Source organism: Podarcis melisellensis (assembly GCF_964234715.1).
Source record: "Podarcis melisellensis genome assembly, chromosome: 2".
Lineage (NCBI taxonomy): Eukaryota > Metazoa > Chordata > Lepidosauria > Squamata > Lacertidae > Podarcis > Podarcis melisellensis.
In genome coordinates, this window is record NC_138529.1 from 108339406 (window position 1) to 108359484 (window position 20079).

General features: G+C 49.2%; 2 protein-coding genes across 2 annotated transcripts in view; both read left to right on the top strand.

The window, feature by feature from the left end:
- LOC309365116 (uncharacterized protein) overlaps positions 1-20079 on the top strand; it is a 152827-nt gene that overhangs the window by 42634 nt on the left and 90114 nt on the right. The window lies entirely within an intron of this gene.
- The window catches only part of LOC309365130 (C-type lectin domain family 2 member H-like), a 63600-nt gene that overhangs the window by 839 nt on the left and 42682 nt on the right, over positions 1-20079 (top strand). The gene's annotated exons all lie outside the window — the stretch shown is intronic.

Here is a 20079-nt window from a genome sequence, read left to right on the forward strand (position 1 = left end):
GTAACACAGCTGCTGCCCTGCTGTAACTCCTAAACACTGCACAAGGTTTAAGGTTCAACTTGTGTTTGCTAAACTTGCCATATAAATAAACTCTTCCTTTAAAGCAGAGAAACAATGCTTTTATTAATTTGTTTGTTTATTTAAACCCTACCTTTCTGCATTACGGGACTCAAGGTGGCTTATAGATAATTAAAAAAAGAACTGCTAAAAACATAGAAAAAGCAATCATTAAAAACAATTAAGAACTGATAGGATTTAAACTATCTCTCTATATACACACACACAGGGGCACCAGCAGGGTGGCCAAGGGGCCAAGGAGGGGACTGGGGCCCCTCAATATTCTGCGGGGATGTTAGCACATCAGGTGCGCACCACACATGCAAGTTGTGTGGCGTGTGTGTGTGACATGTCAGCATGTTGCAGCATGCACATGTGACATGACCACATTGGACACGTCTGAACAACAAACAATATCAGGGGTTGTCAACCTGGTCCCTACTGCCCACTAGTGAGTGTTTCAGGATTCTAGGAGGGCGGTAGCTGAATCCTTCTTCCATCGAGCGCCGGTGGGCGGTAAGGAAATTTTAACCTCAAGAAAGATGCATTAGTGGGCGTAGGTATAAAAAGGTTGACTGCCCCTGGTCTATATAATGAGTTGTACAAATATGTGCTGGAAGTGCACTTGGAATAATATGTACAGTTCTGGATGCCTCCTCTAAAAAAGGGGTGTTATATATCTAGAAAAAATCTTCAAAAAAGAGCCAAAACGTTTTGGTTTTTTTGCCCCCCCCCCCCAAAAAAAAAAAATTGCATTGATTTTCAAATTTTTACAAATTGGTCTGTCTATTTATTTATTTATTCCCCAGCCACTCTGGGTGGCTTCCAACAAGAAATTAAAAATATATTAAAACATCAGTCATTTAAAAACAAGTTGAATGAATACAACTTAAAAACAAGATTAAAATACAACATTAAAATATTGAAACATTAAAATATTAAAATGCAGCCTCATCACAGGAGGAGAAAGGAAAAGGAAAAAAAGAAAAAAGAAAGAGGGGGAAGGAATCAAATTGGCTCCAAGCCAAAGGCCAGGCAGAACAACTGCGGAAAGAAATCAGATCCTGCAGGGCCCTGGTCTCATGAGGCAGAGCGTTCCACCAGGCCGGGGCCAGTGTTGAAAAGGCCCTGGCTCTGGTTGAAGCTAATCTAACTTCCTTAGGGCCCAGGACCACTAGGGTGTTGCTATTTATGGACCTTGAGGCTCTCCGTGGGGCATACCGGGAGACGCAGTCCTGTAGATACGAGGGTCCTAGGCCGTGAAGAGCTTTAAAGGTCAAAACCAGCACCTTAAATCTGACCCTGTACTCCACTGGGAGCCAGTGCAGCTGGAAAAGCTCCCATGGCAGAGACCCATGCAAAGGGAGGGGTCAAGGATTACACCCAAACTCTTAACGGAAGGCAATGGCACTAATTGTGAAGGACCTTCCTTTCTAGCCTTATCTGATACTAGGAGCATCAGGGACACTGCAAGAGTCAAAGGACAGCAGGAAAAAAGATTTTTTTATTTTGTGAAGCAATTGCTTGGACACAAAGGCACAGACCAGCTCATGCTCGGAGTCTGCCCACCTCTTTCGGGTGAGCCAGCCTTTTTATACCCTTTAGATTGCAAGAAAGCACATGTTTTACAAGAAATGGCATCAAATTTAGCTATCGCTTCTTCCATAAAGGGACATTTCCTGTATTTCAGTTCACCTCCTTTTCAGCCTCCCCTTGCATCCCCTTATCTGGGGTTACAATAGCACACATTCAACCTTGCTCTTATCTCTATGTGCCTAAGCACACACATTCCTCTGAGAGGCCCAAAGAGGTCTATCTTCACTGTAACATTTGAAAGAGGAGAAAAAACTTGCTCTTCTGGCTGGTTATATAAACCTCCAGGCCTTAAAGGAAGGGGTTTTTGGGATAACATATAAGAGAGGAGAAAATGCCTCAAAGAGTTTTTGGGATCATATATAGAACAATATTCTTATGGCCCTTCTTTTTTTCTTTTTTGCAGTACATTTTTATTCAAATTACACAAAGAAAATATACAAATAAACATACCGATAAGCATATCAGTATACATATAAGTACATATTTACATAATTTATTATTTCCCTTCCCCAAATTATACAAAAAATCATAAAAAGAAAAAGAAAATCATAATATTTTGGGCTCTGCCGAGCCCTGGACTCCCCTCCACCCTTTTGGTAAGTATCAAATAAATTCCACAATCACGTATTTTGTTTTTATTTTTAAAAGTTAATCACTGTTACGGCTAAATCTGGGTGCGGGGCTACCCTGCCACCCAGCTCGTCGGACTAAGTAAGTCCGCGGGTCCCTGCGGAAGAAAATGAGCTCAGCCGTAGACAGGAGCAAACTGCAGAAGATCCAAGTTTATTGCGCAACAGGTTCAAGACCAGATTGAACAGCGAGAAAGGGGTGACATGAACTTTTGAAACTCCCTCCATGTCCCAGAATACAGTGCAAAATACATCCCAGTTACATCATGAATACATTAAGGAAAGGTTGGGTTACACAGGTTACATCATGAATACATTAAGGAGAGGTTGGGTTAAACCAGATTAACATATGGAGGAGGGAGGGGGGAATATGCAGAGCTGGAGATATGCGCAGATAAGCGCTTCCTGAGTGCCGTGATGGGAAGACAATGGTCCATGTATGCATAGTCTGTCACCTGGCATTGCCCGGAGGAAAGGTTTGGCAGAGTGATTTGACAGGATTACGGTCTGGACACCTTGCTTGAGGGATTATGGAGGACAGGGGAGGGGTGATGGAGTTCTAGAGAAATTGAGCAAATTGGCACGTTGATTTTCTATGGATTTTATAGATTTTAGTCCCTTTTGACATTGACAATTGGGAATAAATGGATATATTGTAACGAAGAAGAAGGTGAAGAAGACATGCCCCCCCCTTCTGTAACAATCACTCACTGTTAGATTTATTCCAACCCCGCCAGTTTCCTCTACAAATTGGTTCCGATATAATTCCAATATTTATTCCAATTTTCATGAAATTTCTGTTCATCTTGGTCTCGTATTCTACCTGTTAGTCTAGCAAGCTCGGCATAGTTTACCATTTTGACCTGCCAATCCTTTATACTGGGTATGGTTTCCGTTTTCCAGTTTTGTGCCAACATAATTCTTGCGGCTGTGGTGGCATAAAGAAATATGTTCTTATCTTCTTTTCTAATTTCTTTACCCATCATTCCTAGCAGAAAGGCTTCAGGTCTTTTGGGAAAGGTGTATTTAAGTATTTTTTTAAGCTCGTTATAAATTAATTCCCAAAAGCCTTTCACTTTATTACATGACCACCACATGTGATAAAAGTCTCCTTCTGCTTCACCACATTTCCAACATCTTTTATTCTTTAACCTATACATTTTAGCCAATTTCACCGGCGTGTGATACCACCTATATATCATTTTCCAGATATTTTCCCTCAGTGCCATACATGCCGTAAACTTTATACTACTGTTCCACAGTTCCTCCCACCATTCAAAGTCAAGATTATGGCCGATGTCTATTGCCCATTTAATCATTGCCTCCTTCACCTCCTCGTCTTTTGTGAACCACTCCAGTAGCATATCATATATCCTGGACAGTATTTTATTTTTACCTTCAACTACCTCCATGTGGAACTTAGATTTTTTGTCTTCAAAACCCAGCTTCTTTTTATCTTCTTTTAACAAATCATTCACCTGGTGGTATTGCAACCAGCCAGTGAATAAGTTTTTTATCTCTTCGTAGGGTCTAAGTTTGTTCCCTTGTTCTGTTTTACTTATAAGTTCTTCATAGGTGGCATTCTTCTCTTCCATATTTGTTTTCCTAATCATTAACACCTCTAATGGTGAGATCCACCAGGGAGTCTTCCTTTCCAGGAGATTTTTATTTCTCTCCCATACCTGGTATATTGGTCCCCTAAAAATATGATTCAGGAAGCCCCTATGAACCTTCACCTTTTCGTACCACAGGTACGAATGCCATCCGTACCTGTTATTGAAGCCCTCCAAATCTAGTATATCTCTATTTTCCAATCTTATCCAGTCTTTTAGCCACAATAAAGACGCGGCTTCATAATATAGACTCAGGTCCGGTAAGGAAAAGCCTCCTCTTTCCTTTTTGTCTACCAATATTTTCATTTTTATCCACGGTCTTTTTCCCTGCCAGATATATCTTGCCAGGGCTCTCTGCCATTCCTTACACGACCCTTTAAGTACAGGGATAGTTTGAAATAAGAACAACATTCTGGGCAGAACATTCATTTTGACAACCACTATCCTCCCCAAAAAGGATAGTTTCATCCTCCCCCAAATGTCCAGGTCTTTCTTTATATTCCTCCATGTGGCCTCGTAATTATCCTTATATAAATTTATGTTTTTTGTCGTAATCCACACTCCGAGATATTTCACTTTTTTAGTTGTCATAATTCCCGCCCTTTGTTCTAGATCTGTCGTTTCTTCCTTAGTTAAGTTTTTAACCAGCATTTTAGTTTTATTTTTGTTTACCTTGAGTCCTGCCACAGCACCAAACTCTTCAAATATTTGTAGGGCTTCTTTTACGCTATTCTTTGTGTCAGGGAACTGACATCTAAAGCGCCGGAGGCGCAAAGGCTCACTGAGGGTGAGAGAGCAGTAGCAGCGGAAGAGGGAACCAGTAGAGGGCGAGCAAGAACTCCAAGGGAAAGTGAGTCGGAGGGATGGCTCAGAGACGCTTCAAGCGAAACCAGTGGGGAGGTCTCAGGACCTCCTATAGGGACACCCACACCTCGACGGAAACTGTCACGCCGAGAGGCCAGACGACGTGTTTCCGTTAAGGAGCTTTTATGTTGGAAACGTTTCCGAAAGCAGCCACTTTCGGATTCTACTAGTGATTGACGCAGCCATGCTGGAGGGGCTCCGTCACAGGCAGAGGTTTGAAAGCCTGATCAAACTCTGAGGGACTTGCATTTTACGCACAAGCAGCTCATCGTCCCATCACAGCAATCCGAAAGTCTCCGAAAGCCAGCTTGTGCAGGGAGAAGCATCATGAGCAATCCAGCCGGAACCGGGGAAGCAGGAGCAGCTGGAGGAGGTCCAAGCCTGGAAGAAAGGTACAGGGCGTTGGAGATCCAGTTGGCGCTGCAAACGGCGAGGCTTGAGGAGAGGAGGGCTCAGGATGCAGAAAAGGGAAAGGAGAAAACCACCCCGCTCGCCAGAAAGGTGCCAGGATTGGTGCAGAAATTCGGGGGGGATCCCAGGAACTATCATGCCTTTAGAACAGAGATGCAATACGCTCTAAACTTGCAGTTTGATGACTTCCCCGATGAGGAATCGCGAGTGGCGTATGTGATTGGCCATCTCGAATCCGGGGCGAAAGATTGGGTTAGACCCCTGATGGCAGCGAATAATGAGATCTTAAAGGACACGAGGAAGTTTTTTCGTGCCATGGACCTGATGTTTTCCAGCGATATTGAGCAGGGGGTGGTGCGAAGGCAGTTAATGGCTTGCCAGCAAGGAAGCAGATCTGTCCGTGAGTACTGGACTGAATTTACCATGTTGATTCACAAATTGGGGTGGGACCTATCGGCGGAGCCCATCCAAATGCTTTTCGAAGAGGGGCTTTCTTCAACCGTCAAAGATGAGCTTTCCCGGGGCCCCAGGGCGGAGTCTATGGACCAGTTAACCAAATCTGCGCTGGCCATAGGAGCGCGCCAGGAGGCGAGGGCTATGGAAAAGCGGGAAGGGAAAGGAGACCGTTGGAGGGAGTTCCGCATTCCAGACATTCCAGAGCCACCTTTCCCGCCGGCAGAGCCGATGGAAGTTGGAACAGCGCGGGCGCGCGCAGTTTCAAATCCCAGTGAAGGGCGGAAAAAGGAGGGAAAGAGCGCCAAGAGATGTTATCTCTGCCAACAGCCAGGGCACTTTGCCAGAGTTTGCCCACAAAGAAAGGAATGGCAAGGGATGGCAGGAGCTGTTGGGGGAAAGGAAGAGGAAGGCAAGGAGCAAGTAAAAGCCAACGCCTGGCTGCCACCGTTGGGGCACAGCAGCCAGGCCAAAGAGCAATGAAAGTGCCCATGCCAGAACCCCCCAGACCCGCTTTAGTGATAGAGGTGTTACTAGAACTGCCAAACGGACACCCACTAAAGGTCAAGGCGCTTTTGGATTCAGGCAGCTCCTGTAATTTCATGAGTAAGGAGTTTGCAGCTGAGCACCAGATACAGACTATCCCTTTAAGTAACCCCTTGCAGGTGACTACGATTGACGGCAGAGAGCTGTTGGGGGGAGAAGTTAGCCAACAGACTGTCCCGATGATAATGAGAGTGGCAAGGCACACCGAACAGATAGCGTTTAATGTGGCCATCCTGGGAGGAGCGCCCATCATTTTGGGGATGAGCTGGCTGGCGCTACACGATCCGCTAGTGGGCTGGCATCAGAGGGTGGTCTCCTTTGGGTCAGCGCATTGCCTAGAACACTGCAAGGAGGGGAAGGTTTCGGGAGGAGACAGAGTCACCCTAGCGGGGATGGAAGTGATGGACAAAGGGAAGGTGCCCCCGCAATACGCAGATCTGAGCAACGTATTCAGCGAAAGGGAAGCAGACAAACTGCCACCGCATAGACCCTTTGACTGTCAAATCAACCTACTCCCAGGGGCCCAACTCCCAGTAGGCAAGCTGTACGCCATGTCAGACAGGGAGATGCAGGAGCTGAGGGAGTTCATTGACAAAAACTTGAAGCGAGGTTTCATCAGAGAGTCCCGAGCGGTGGGGGGCAGCCCAGTGTTCTTTGTGGACAAAAAGAACACAGACAAACCGAGACTGGTGTGTGACTTCAGGGCCCTCAATGCAGTGTCGGAGCCCCTGGCTTTCCCTATGCCCCGAATTGATGACATTTTGACCAGAGTAAGGAAGGGAAAGATTTTTACAAAACTGGACCTGCGGGGGGCGTACAATCTGATACGCATAAGGAAGGGAGATGAATGGAAGACCACCATGTTTACCCCGTTGGGAGCCTTTGAATACCTCGTTATGCCCTTCGGTCTACAAGGGGGCTCCGCGTGTTTTCAAGCTTTTATAAACCACGTTCTGGGACCTTTGCTCTACAAGAATTGTGTGGCCTTTTTAGACGACGTGTTGGTGTATTCGGAAAATGAGGAACAGCATGTGAGGGACGTTCGAGAAGTGTTGGGCAGGCTGCAAGCCAACCAGCTGTGGGTGAAACTGGAGAAGTGCCAGTTTCATACCAAGGAGGTGGAATTCCTGGGGTACCGCTTGTCAGACAAGGGATTGGCCATGGATCCAGGCAAGGTCCAAGCGGTACTGGAATGGAAGACACCGAAGACCAAGAAGGACGTGCAAAGATTCTTGGGATTTGGGAACTTTTATCGGAAGTTCATCAAGAACTTTGCCCACTTGACGGCGCCCATCACCGACTGTCTCAGTAGCAAGAAGAAATTTGTTTGGACGGCAGAGGCGGATCGAGCCTTTGAAGAACTGAAAAGGGCTTTCGCCTCGGAAGAACAACTTCTGCATGTGGATTTACGAAAACCCATGAGAGTGGAAACAGATGCATCCGACCGGGCGGTAGGGGCGGTCCTTCTTCAACCGGGGAGGAGTGCGTCGGAGTGGAGACCGTGTGCCTTCTTCTCGCGGAAGCTGAATAAGTCCGAGAGGAATTACACGGTGTATGACAGAGAACTACTTGCCATTCACGAAGCATTCCGGAGGTGGAGACATTTATTAATTGGGGCACAACACAAGGTGCAAGTGTGCACCGACCACAAAAATTTAGAGTATTGGAGAACAGCTCGAGTGCTCAACCAACGACAAGTGAGATGGGCACAGGAATTCTCCAAATTTAACTTTGAGATTTGTTATGTGCCAGGCCCAGAAAACGTCAGGGCGGACGCGCTCTCACGCAAACCAGAATATTGGGAAGGGGAGGGGGTGATCGAAGAGAGACATGTCATCCCGGAGGACCGCTGGGTGTGTGGGGCGGCGATGGTGGGGCAACGAGAACTGGTGGAGGAAACGGAAAATGATGAATATGCCCAGGATAAGCTCAGAGGTCTCAGGGGGGAGGGCGAGAGCCCCGGAGGTTTTGAGGAAAAAAATGGGGCATTGTATTACAAAGGGGCACTGTATATACCCGAAGGTGAATTGAGGGGGAGAGTACTCAAGCAGTTGCATGATAGCCCCACGGCGGGACATTTTGGGCAACACAAGACCATGTGGTTGGTTACCAGGGAATTTTGGTGGCCTAAGGTGAGGGAAGATGTAAGGGAGTATGTAAGAGGGTGTGACCAATGTCAGCGAGCCAAAGGGGAAAGAAGGGCGCCGGCAGGGTTATTAGAACCTTTACCCACACCAGAACAGCCTTGGGAAGCGATATCAATAGATTTTATGACGGATCTGCCAAGGTCCAAGGGGAAAACAGCCATCATGGTAGTAGTAGACCTGTTAACTAAGATGTGCCACTTTGTAGCATGCTCACATGCAGTCACAGCGGAAGAAACGGCGAAGTTGTTTGTGGAACATATCTTTAGGTTGCACGGGGCTCCCTCGAGGGTGATCTCAGATCGAGGCAAACAATTTACTTCCAGGTTCTGGAGGAAGCTCATGAGCTTGTTACACGTGGAAGTCAATTTTTCAACTGCCCGGCACCCTGAAACCAACGGGCAGGCGGAAAGGGCAAATGGCATTCTTCAACAATATCTTAGGTGTTATGTCAATGACAGAGAGAACGATTGGGTCGAAAAGTTGGCGTTGGCAGAATTTGCCTACAATAATGCGGAGAATGTGTCCACAGGGATGAGTCCCTTTTTGGCTAATTACGGGTGTCACCCCAGGGCATTTCCAGGGGAAGGAGGGGAGAGATGGAGCGTCCCAGCGGCTGAACATTTTGTAGAAGAGATGGAAGCCATCCATCAGCAGCTCCAGCTCAACTTAGAAAGGGCTAAGGCACAATATAAGAAGCAGGCAGACAAGAACAGAAGGGAAGGTGAAACCATAAGGGTGGGGGATCAAGTGTGGTTGTCAACCCAAGGGTTGCCGTTCAAAGGGGGTTGTAAGAAACTGAGGCCCAGAAGATTGGGACCCTTTGAGGTGATTCAGCAGGTCAACCCGGTAGCTTTCAAACTCCGATTACCCAATCACATGAAATTGCACCCAGTGTTCCACAGGTCGTTACTGTCACCATACAGGGGAGGAGGTGAAGGGGAGCACGTCAGGGGACCAGCCTTGGAAGAGAGGGAACGCCGCAACCATGTAGCAGAAATCCTCGATTCCAGGTGGAAGGGAAATCAGGTGGAGTATTTAGTGGCGTGGGAAGGGGAACCGGAGTCAGAAAACACCTGGGTAAGTGCGCAGGAAGTCAATGACGAGGTTTTAACAGAAACGTTCCATCAAAGGTTCCCGAGGAAACCTCAGCCGATAGCAAGGTTTAGGAGGGAGTATTTCGGCACCACAGATGAGGAAGAGGAAATGGAAGGGTTCGCGGAGTCGGAGTTGGAAGAGGGAGTGGACTCTGATGACGAAGAGTACCTAGAGAGTAGGAACAGCAACAAGTGGAAGGAAGTGTTCGCGACGTCGGAAGATGAGGGAGGTTCTTTCAAGGGTTTTACCTCCTCACCGCCAGTAGGAGAGGAGACGGGAGGGGGTGAAGGGGGCCCTGGAGGGGAGGTGGATGTCAGGGAACTGACATCTAAAGCGCCGGAGGCGCAAAGGCTCACTGAGGGTGAGAGAGCAGTAGCAGCGGAAGAGGGAACCAGTAGAGGGCGAGCAAGAACTCCAAGGGAAAGTGAGTCGGAGGGATGGCTCAGAGACGCTTCAAGCGAAACCAGTGGGGAGGTCTCAGGACCTCCTATAGGGACACCCACACCTCGACGGAAACTGTCACGCCGAGAGGCCAGACGACGTGTTTCCGTTAAGGAGCTTTTATGTTGGAAACGTTTCCGAAAGCAGCCACTTTCGGATTCTACTAGTGATTGACGCAGCCATGCTGGAGGGGCTCCGTCACAGGCAGAGGTTTGAAAGCCTGATCAAACTCTGAGGGACTTGCATTTTACGCACAAGCAGCTCATCGTCCCATCACATCTTTGGGTCCTCTAGTGTTAGTACAATGTCATCTGCAAAAGCTTTGATTTTATATTCCCTCTTTCCAACCTTAATTCCTTTAACCTCTGTTGCTTCTCTCAGTCTCTTATTGAGTATTTCTAATACTGTTATAAACAATAGAGGAGACAGGGGGCAACCTTGTCTAGTCCCTTTATATATATTAAAAAATTCCGTTGTAGTATTATTTATTACCAGTTTTGCCTTTTGTTCATGATAAATTGCTTCTATGCCTCTTCTAAATTTTTCTCCCATTCCCATAAATTTCAAACTTTTCATCAGGAAGTCCCACGAAATATTATCAAATGCCTTTTCGGCATCTATGAATACCAGGGCCGCCTGTTTATCTATTCTATTGTCCAAATATTCAATAATGTCTATCACATTTCTTACATTGTCCCTTAGTTGTCTCCCTGGAAGGAAGCCTGTTTGATCTTTATGAATTCTGTTGTTTAAAACCTTTTTTAATCTTTCTGCCATTACGTCAGCAAACAGTTTATAATCATTAATAATGAAATTGGCCTATAATTCTTCACTTCCAGAGCATCCACATCTTTTTTAGGAATCAATGTAATATATGCTTCCTTCCAGGTATTCGGGATCCTTCCCTCTTTTATTATATTGTTCATCACTTCACATAACATTGGTGATACTTGGTCACTTAATATTTTGTAGTATTTAGCCGAAAGGCCATCCGGCCCCGGCGCTTTCCCAGATTTCATCTTTTTTATAGCCTCCTTTATCTCTTCTTGTGTAATGTTTTGATCTAATAGCTCTTTTTCTTCTTTTGAGATCTGTTGCAGATGGTGTTCTTGTAAGAAGCAATGTGATGGCCTGGGATTCCGATTCAGAGGATGAACCAGAGGAATCCCAGCCTGCACAGGAGTCCCCGCCTCCAGGGCCAGCTGAACTGGGGCAAGGCCTAGATGCTGAAGAGCCTGCACCTGTGGCAGAGCATCAGGAGCTGGCCCCAGGTGAAACCCTTCTGGCCCCAGAGGGGCTTGACGACTCAGTGGCCACAGGTGAGCCTCCTCCAGGGCCCAGTAACCCTTCGGCCTCTCCTGATCTGCAGAGGCTTAGGGCAGAGAGGCGAAGGGAACTGGTTGCCCCCAGGAGGAGTGCTCGCCTTAAGGCCAGAGGAGGCGGGGCTCCTGGGGGCCGGGACCGCCCCCGGCCTTAGAAGAGGATAAAAGCCCAGTCAGCCCGGCCCCAGGTTGCGGGAGCAACGTTGTTGTTGGCTTCGTACCTTCCTGTGTTCCTGATCCCTGCTCGGCCTCCTGTTCCTGACCATCCGGTGCTCCTGTTCCCTGCTCGGCCTCCTGTTCCTGACCATCCGGTGCTCCTGTTCCCTGCTCGGCCTCCTGTTCCTGATCATCCGGTGCTCCTGTTCCCTGCTCGGCCTGCTGTTCCTGTTCATCCGGTGTTCCTGTTCCCTGCTCAGCCTCCTGTTCCAGCGTTCCTGTTCCCCGCCCGGCTCTCTGCCTCGGACCTCGCCCCTCTTCGTGTGGACTCTGCTTACACCCACGGTACCTTACCCCCGGGACCAGCACAGTTTGCTCCCGCCACACCCGCACTCCCCCTTCGTTGGGGTGCGTTCGGGAAGAGCCAGAGGCCATGGCTGACCAGGCAGCTGCACTGGTGGCTTTGGCCCAGGAGAACCAGGCCTTGACTCACACCGTGCAGCAGCTCAGTGACGCGGTTACGGCACTTCAGCAACGCTTGGAAGCCCTACCGGCTCCTGGGGCCGACGCCCCGGCTCCTGGCAAGTACCCAGTGGCTTTCTCTGAGAAATTTGATGGGGCCCCGGCCAGCTTTCCCATGTTCCTGGCCCAGGCCAAGCTGTATATTCAGGGGCGAGCCCGGAACTTTCCTGACGACCGCACCAAGGTGCACTTTTTGATTAGTTTGTTAAAGGACCAGGCGGCCAAGTGGGCGTTGCCGCTACTCAGGCAAGACTCCCCCTTGCTGGCAGACTATACGGGGTTTTGCAATCGTTTGGAGGCCGCGTTCGGCAACCCCCAGAAAGGGAGTCAAGCCAACCGGGCGATTCGGCGGTTGAAACAGGGCAAGTCCACGGTGGCCGCATATACCACGGAGTTTCGGCTGTTGGCACAGGACTTGACCTGGAATGACTCGGCGCTGCGGGACCAGTATCTCGAAGGGCTTTCGGACGAGATACTGGACCAGCTGGCCACAATGGAACGCCCCACCACGCTAGACACTCTCATTCAACGGAGTCTACAAATAGACGACCGGCTAGAGGATCGTCGTCAGGCCCGGGGTCGCCGACACTTCCAGTTCGCGGCACCAGCTTCTTCCGGCAGCCCCACGGTCACAACTGATTTAACGGAGGAGCCTATGCAGCTCGGGGCAGTGCGGCCACGCCTTTCCCCCGCAGAGAAGGCGCGGCGTCGGGAGGGAAATCTCTGTCTCTACTGTGGCGGAAGTGGACACTTCGCTCGGTCCTGCCCTGAGAAACGCCAGCCGCAGGGAAACCGCCAACCCCAGTAGCTGATGGCCCTAGCTACCGGGGGTCCCGAACCGCGCAGAATGGGCCCGCACCAATGGACTTGCAACATCTTATGGTTTCGGTACGTTTATACCCTCCAGGTGGGCCCTGGATCCTCACCCATGCTTTGGTAGATTCAGGGGCAACCCGCTCCTATATGGACGCTGCTTTTGCTGCCCATCATCAGGTGCCACTTCAGAACAAGCCAGTACCGGTCCAGGTGGAAGCAATTGACGGACGACTTCTGCGTTCAGGTGCCGTTACTCAGGAGACTCAGCCCCTGGTCCTGTGTCTCCAGCAGCACCGGGAGTTGCGAACTTTGGACATTGCCTCTATGCCCCGCTTCCCCCTGGTGCTCGGGATGGACTGGCTGGAAGCCCACAACGTTCAGATCGACTGGGTCAAACGGACCGTGCACTTCCCAGACCCATGTTCCCATGCTCAATCCGAGACGCTGGCGGCCGCACCATCAGAGGAGGCAACACCCACGCTCCCAGCCGTGTACCAAGACTACCAGGACGTGTTCGAGGAACGGGGGGCAGACCAGCTGCCGCCGCATCGGCCTTTTGACTGCGGCATAGACCTCCAACCCGGAGCGCCTTTACCAGTAAGTCGCTTATATTCTCTAACAGAGCGAGAGCGCGAGGCTTTGCAGGACTTCTTGCGCAAGAACCTGGAGCGTGGGTTCATTAGGCCTTCCACCTCGCCTACCGCGGCACCAGTGCTTTTTGTTAAGAAGAAATGTGGGGAACTCCGCCCTTGCCATGATTACCGAGCCCTGAACAAAATTACCATCCCAGACCGGTACCCCTTGCCCCTTATCTCGGAGTTGCTGGAGCGGGTGCAAGGGGCACAGGTGTTCACCAAGCTGGACCTCCGGGGGGCCTACAACTTGATTCGGATCCGAGCCGGGGATGAGTGGAAGACAGAGTTTGGGACCCGGTACGGGCAGTTCGAATACTTGGTTATGCCTTTCGGTTTGTGCAACGCGCCTGCTGTGTTCCAACGCTACATCAACCACGTGTTTCAGGACTTGTTAGACAAGTACGTGGTGGTGTATTTGGATGACATACTGGTTTACTCCCGTGACCCGGCTCGCCATGAGGGACATGTCCGGACCGTGCTGCAGCGCTTGCGTGAGCACCGTTTGTACGCAAAGCTCAGCAAGTGCGAGTTCCATCAGCGGACTGTGGACTTCCTTGGTCACCGGCTCTCTCCAGATGGGGTGCAAATGGACCCTGGGAAGGTGACAGCGGTTCGAGAATGGGCGGCACCCCGGAACCGCAAGGACCTACAGCGTTTCCTGGGGTCGCCAACTACTACCGGACCTTCATCGCAGATTATGCTCATCGCACCACCCCGTTGACCCGGCTACTGCGCCCAAAGACGCCGTTTTCCTGGGACAAGGAGGCAGAGGAGGCGTTTCAGGGGTTGAAGGCCTGTTTCCAGAGGGCGCCAATCTTACAACATCCTGACCCCTCTCGACCCTTTGTGGTGGAGACCGACGCCTCCAGTACGGCTCTCGGTGCTGTCTTGTCTCAACAGAATGGTCCTGAAGCGCCACTCTTACCCTGTGCCTTCTATTCCCGCCAGCTCCTACCAGCGGAGCGTAACTATACTGTGTGGGAGCGGGAACTACTGGCCATCAAGGTAGCCTTTGAGGTCTGGCGCCACCATCTTGAGGGGGCACGACATCCGGTGGAGGTGAGAACCGACCATCGGAACCTGGAGTACCTCCAGACCACCCGCAAGCTGAACCAAAGACAGATCCGGTGGGCGTTGTTCTTTTCCCGGTTCCAGTTCCGGATCCGCTACATCCCTAGCTCTCAGAACCAGAAGGCGGATGCCCTGTCCCGGAAACCTGAAGACAACGCAGACACGGTACAGCAAGCAGAACCCACCACGATCCTACCTCCGGCTGCATTTCTGGCCACCCAGGAGGCGGAGCCACTGCAGGCTCGGGTGCGGGAACAGCAGCGGGTCGACACTTGGGCCCAGGAACGACTCCGGGAGCTGGCTGAAGGGTCCAGCCCACAGTATCCGGGGCTGGTCCTGCATCAGGGCCTTCTGCTGCACCACGGTCGTCTGTACATCCCGCCAGGGCCACTACGGCTGGAGGTTCTCCGGATGGCCCATGATGCCCCAGCAGCGGGGCACTTTGGACGGTATCGGACCACCCATCTGGTCAGTCGTGAGTTTTGGTGGCCCCGCCTGAAGGCTGACGTGGCTCGCTACGTTGCTGGTTGTGATGTCTGCCGGCGCGCCAAGGGCCCTACCGGGCGACCCCCCGGCCTACTTCAGCCATTGCCAGTTCCACCGCGCCCTTGGCACACAGTTTCATTGGACTTTGTAGTGGACTTACCCCCGTCTCGTGGCTGTACCTGCCTTCTGGTTTTCTCTGACCATTTCACCAAGATGGTGCACTGCGCTCCCTGTCCATCTGTACCCACAGCCAAGGAAACCGCTCAGCTGTACCTTCAGCATGTCTTCCGCCTGCATGGCCTACCTGAGCGCGTGGTGTCCGACCGGGGCGTTCAGTTCACATCCCGGTTCTGGCGAGCATTACACCAGACCCTCGGGACAGAGGTCTGCCTCTCGTCAGCCTACCACCCACAGACCGATGGCCAGACGGAACGGGCGAACGCGGTGCTGGAGCAGTACCTCCGGTGTTACTGCAGCTACCAGCAGGATGACTGGGTCGACCACCTGGCATTGGCGGAGTTCGCCTACAACAACGCGGTGAATGCGTCCACCCAGCAGACCCCGTTCCAGGCCAGTTATGGTTATCATCCACGGCTGTTTCCAGATGTGCTGCCGGCATCCGCGGTCCCGGCGGTGACGGAGTGGCTTCAAGAGCTCCAGTCCCAGCAACAGCTTTTGGTGGAGCAACTGCACCAGGCCAAGGAAGCGTACAAAGCCCAGGCCGACCGCCACCGCCAGGTGGAGCCGGAACTTCGCGTCGGTGACCTGATTTGGCTCTCCACGCGCCACCTCCACCCCTCTCGACCTTCGCGGAAGTTGGACGCCCGCTTCACCGGCCCGTTCCCTATCGTGGACCAAGTCTCTCCTGTGGCATTCCGTCTCCGGTTACCCGCAACCCTGAAGGTTCACCCGGTCTTCCACAGGTCCCTTTTGAGTCCGGTGGCCCCACCCGACGAGTTCCACCCGAACCGTCCCCGCCCGCAGCCAGTGTTGGTTAAGGGAGAGCCTGAGTACGAGGTGGAACGCATCCTGGACTCCCGATACCGCAGGGGAAAGCTGCAGTATCTCATTGACTGGAAGGGGTACGGACCGGAGGACCGTTCCTGGGAACCAGCGGCCAACGTCCACGCACCTGCCTGCCTCCGAGAGTTCCATGCGACGTACCCCGGCAAGCCGGGTCCGGACCCTCGGTTGAGGGGGGGGGCCTGGGAGGGGGGATGGTGTGATGGCCTGGGATTCCGATTCAGAGGATGAACCAGAGGAATCCCAGCCTGCACAGGAGTCCCCGCCTCCAGGGCCGGCTGAACTGGGGCAAGGCCTAGATGCTGAAGAGCCTGCACCTGTGGCAGAGCATCAGGAGCTGGCCCCAGGTGAAACCCTTCTGGCCCCAGAGGGGCTTGACGACTCAGTGGCCACAGGTGAGCCTCCTCCAGGGCCCAGTAACCCTTCGGCCTCTCCTGATCTGCAGAGGCTTAGGGCAGAGAGGCGAAGGGAACTGGTTGCCCCCAGGAGGAGTGCTCGCCTTAAGGCCAGAGGAGGCGGGGCTCCTGGGGGCCGGGACCGCCCCCGGCCTTAGAAGAGGATAAAAGCCCAGTCAGCCCGGCCCCAGGTTGCGGGAGCAACGTTGTTGTTGGCTTCGTACCTTCCTGTGTTCCTGATCCCTGCTCGGCCTCCTGTTCCTGACCATCCGGTGCTCCTGTTCCCTGCTCGGCCTCCTGTTCCTGACCATCCGGTGCTCCTGTTCCCTGCTCGGCCTCCTGTTCCTGATCATCCGGTGCTCCTGTTCCCTGCTCGGCCTGCTGTTCCTGTTCATCCGGTGTTCCTGTTCCCTGCTCAGCCTCCTGTTCCAGCGTTCCTGTTCCCCGCCCGGCTCTCTGCCTCGGACCTCGCCCCTCTTCGTGTGGACTCTGCTTACACCCACGGTACCTTACCCCCGGGACCAGCACAAGCAATCTATTTCATAATCTGTTTCCTTTCCTCTTTTATATAAATCCTTATAATACTTTTGAAATATCTTTTTTATCTCTTTTGGTTCCTCTACCATCCTTTCTCCTTCCCTTATCTTACAAATCACATTTTGTTTCCTTCTTTCTCTTATTTGCCAGAGAATATTTCCCTACCCTATTTGCTGATTCAAAGTTCTTCTGTTTCATCGTTTTAATTTTCCATTCAATCTCTTGGTTGATTATTGTAGAAAATTGGCTTGTAGTATCTTTATATTTTGTTTTGCCATCTTCTCATCAGGGTTAATAGTTAATTTTCTTTCATTTTCTATGATCTGTGTTAAAATCTGTTCTTTCTTTTTCTCTTTTTCTTTCCTTAAGTGACTATTTTTCTGAATCAAAGATCTCCTCATAACTGCCTTTCCTGCATCCCACACCATCTCTATAGCAGTTTCTCCATTTAAATTCCATTTAAAGTATTCTTCAATTGTTTCTTTAGCCTTTGTTACAATTTTCTGATCATTGAATAAGAATTCATTCATTCTCCATCGTCCCACTCTAACATCTTTACCTCTTAATTCTATAGAAACCGCATTATGATCAGATATTGTTCGTGGAAGAATTTCAGACTTAATTAAATTTTGTATCATTTCCTTTGATATCCAAACACTATCTATTCTCCCCCAACTCTGGTTTGGGTTTGAGAAGAAAGTGTATTGTTTAATAGTGGGGTTTTTCAATCTCCTGGCGTCAATTAGTCCCATATTATCAACCATATAAAAAAAAGAGCAGGGTAGTTTACCTTCCTTCATCTTTTGCTTTTTTGTTGATCTATCCAAGTCTGGTGCTACCACCCCAATAAAGTCACCCATCAGTATCATTTTTTGATCCATCCACTCCATTAACTTATTACCTAATTCAGAGAAGAAAACTGACTTTTTATCATTTGGCGCATATATTCCAACAACAATTATTTTTTCTCCTTGAAACACCATCTGTACTACAATCAGTCTCCCTTGATCATCTTTATACAATAATTTTGGTTCAAATTTTTCCTTTATATATATTACCACGCCTCTTTTCTTAACCTTATCCGATGTCACAAAGTCCAATCCTAGTCTCTTGTTACTCAAAATTCTCTTATGCTTATTTATTACATGAGTCTCTTGTAGACAAATTAGGTCGCAATTCTTTTTCAATAATATATGTGCAATCTGGTTCCTTTTGTTTTTATTGTTAAGCCCATTCACATTTCAATTTAGTATTTTTAAAGTCATCTGTTATATAGTGTTAATAAGTTTATCAAATCTAAATAGAAACTACTGTTCCTTGTCTTCTTTCTCTACTTCCTTCAATTGGGTCCCCGCAAGAGAAGGGAGTTGGTCCCTCATCCCCATGCCATCCCGACCTAGCCATAGGACCTCTGTCTTCGAAGGATTTAGTTTCAATCGGCTCCCACGAAACCATCCAGCCATAGCTTCCAAGCATCTGGTCAGTGTGTCCAGGGCTGAGTCAGTGTGGCCATCCATCAGCAGATGTTATTACATTACATTACAATATATTTGCTTTTTAACTTAATTCCTTTTCAGACAACTATCCATCAATTGATTCCTGCATGTATATTAAGTTAACATTTCCAGTTTCAACAAGGGAGGTTACTTATCAGATTGTCAATCCCTGCTAAATCTTTAATTAAGGTTAACTAACATAAAATAAAACAACTTCTCCTTCCTCCTGTATATGCAGACACATAACAATCTTCTTGCTGCTCAGCTTCTTTGTCCCAGATCACACGTAATCTGTAGACCTTTTTCCAAAATGTTAAAGTGAATGCAGCAACTGCCCTATGAGGAAATGTTACAACATTGGGGAGTTTTACATTTGGGGGAAAGCATAAGATTAGGCAAAGAGTGAAGAAAGTGGAAAGATTTTCCACCCTCCTTGTAATACAAGAAACTGGGGCCATCCAATGGAATGCCAAAGAAATCCCATGGTTCCTGGTTAAATTGTGAAATTCTCTCCCACAGGAGTAATAGCCGCCAACGTGGCTTGATGAAATGTAAACAAATATTGAAGCATGTTTTAAGCACTGCAGCTATATCTTCTATGAATTTGTCTAATTCCCGTTTAAATGCATGATCTGTGATGCATTTTTAGGGCATCTTTTTTTAAAAGCCTTTTAATATATTTTTATGAAAGATTTCTTCATTCACAAAAATATGTGCATTGTCTCTTTTTTCAAGTTGCGCTTTCTACAGATCAGTTTCATTTGTTGTGAGACAATAGTGTTGCATACAGTGTTAGGTTAGGAAGAAAAGAGGAGGAAAGAGGGGGAGGGTGTTGTTAACAAAAATTGCCCTTTCCCCTTATGGGGTATCCAAGAGCCCATATAGAGTCCTTATGTTAGGTTCCCTATTGGTAAGAGAGAATAACAGAGGCCAACCAGAGAATATTGAGAAGCAAAGCAGCTAGTAAGCTTGATCTTTATTGATCTGTTGCAACAGGGTGCTCACCTCACCTGCAGGAGAGGAGGAACCCAGAAAAATGGTGCACAAGGCCTTATAAAGTCTTTTGAAATTGCCACCCTGTAGATCAAGACCACCCCCAGAAACATCATACATACATCACAGAAAAGGCAGTCTAAAACAGAAATTTGAATGTTGTTTTTCTCCTGTCTGGCAGGTTACTTGATTGGATTGCCTGGGGATCCTGGCCAGTCTTTTATAATGATAAATACTTAGTTCCTGAGCCATGTCACAGGCTCACACCCTATTCATATCTTAAATGTGCCCTTAAGACAGGATTTGTAAGGAAAGAGACAATGGGGAGGTTTCCCACTTTGACCTTACAGAGAAAACATTTGCTCAGTTTAGGAATCAAAATGGTTCCAGGTTAGTCTTCCTGTGCTGGTCTATGTACGTGCTTGGTTGCTACGCTTATGAACATTACCATATATCTAAGACCATAAAATTCCTATCACAAGGGGGAATGGTGTGTGGGGTGGGGTGGGGTGGCGGCGCTTCTATTCTTCTACTTAGTGTATGTGTGGGGTTTTGTGTCAGCAACACTTGTGTGGGTTCTCTTACTATTCCCTTGTGGTATTTCCTTGATGCTGAGAGAGGTTGGGGGTGGTCTAAGGGTGTAGTTGGTTGTCTTTGATTGGCTGTAGTGAATTTGTTTTTGTGTGTAACAGGGTGTGTGGGTGTTTGGATCAGGTTAACCAGCGTGTTGTCAGCAGATTCTTGTTGTCTTGTTGGGCTGTGTATTTGATAAAGG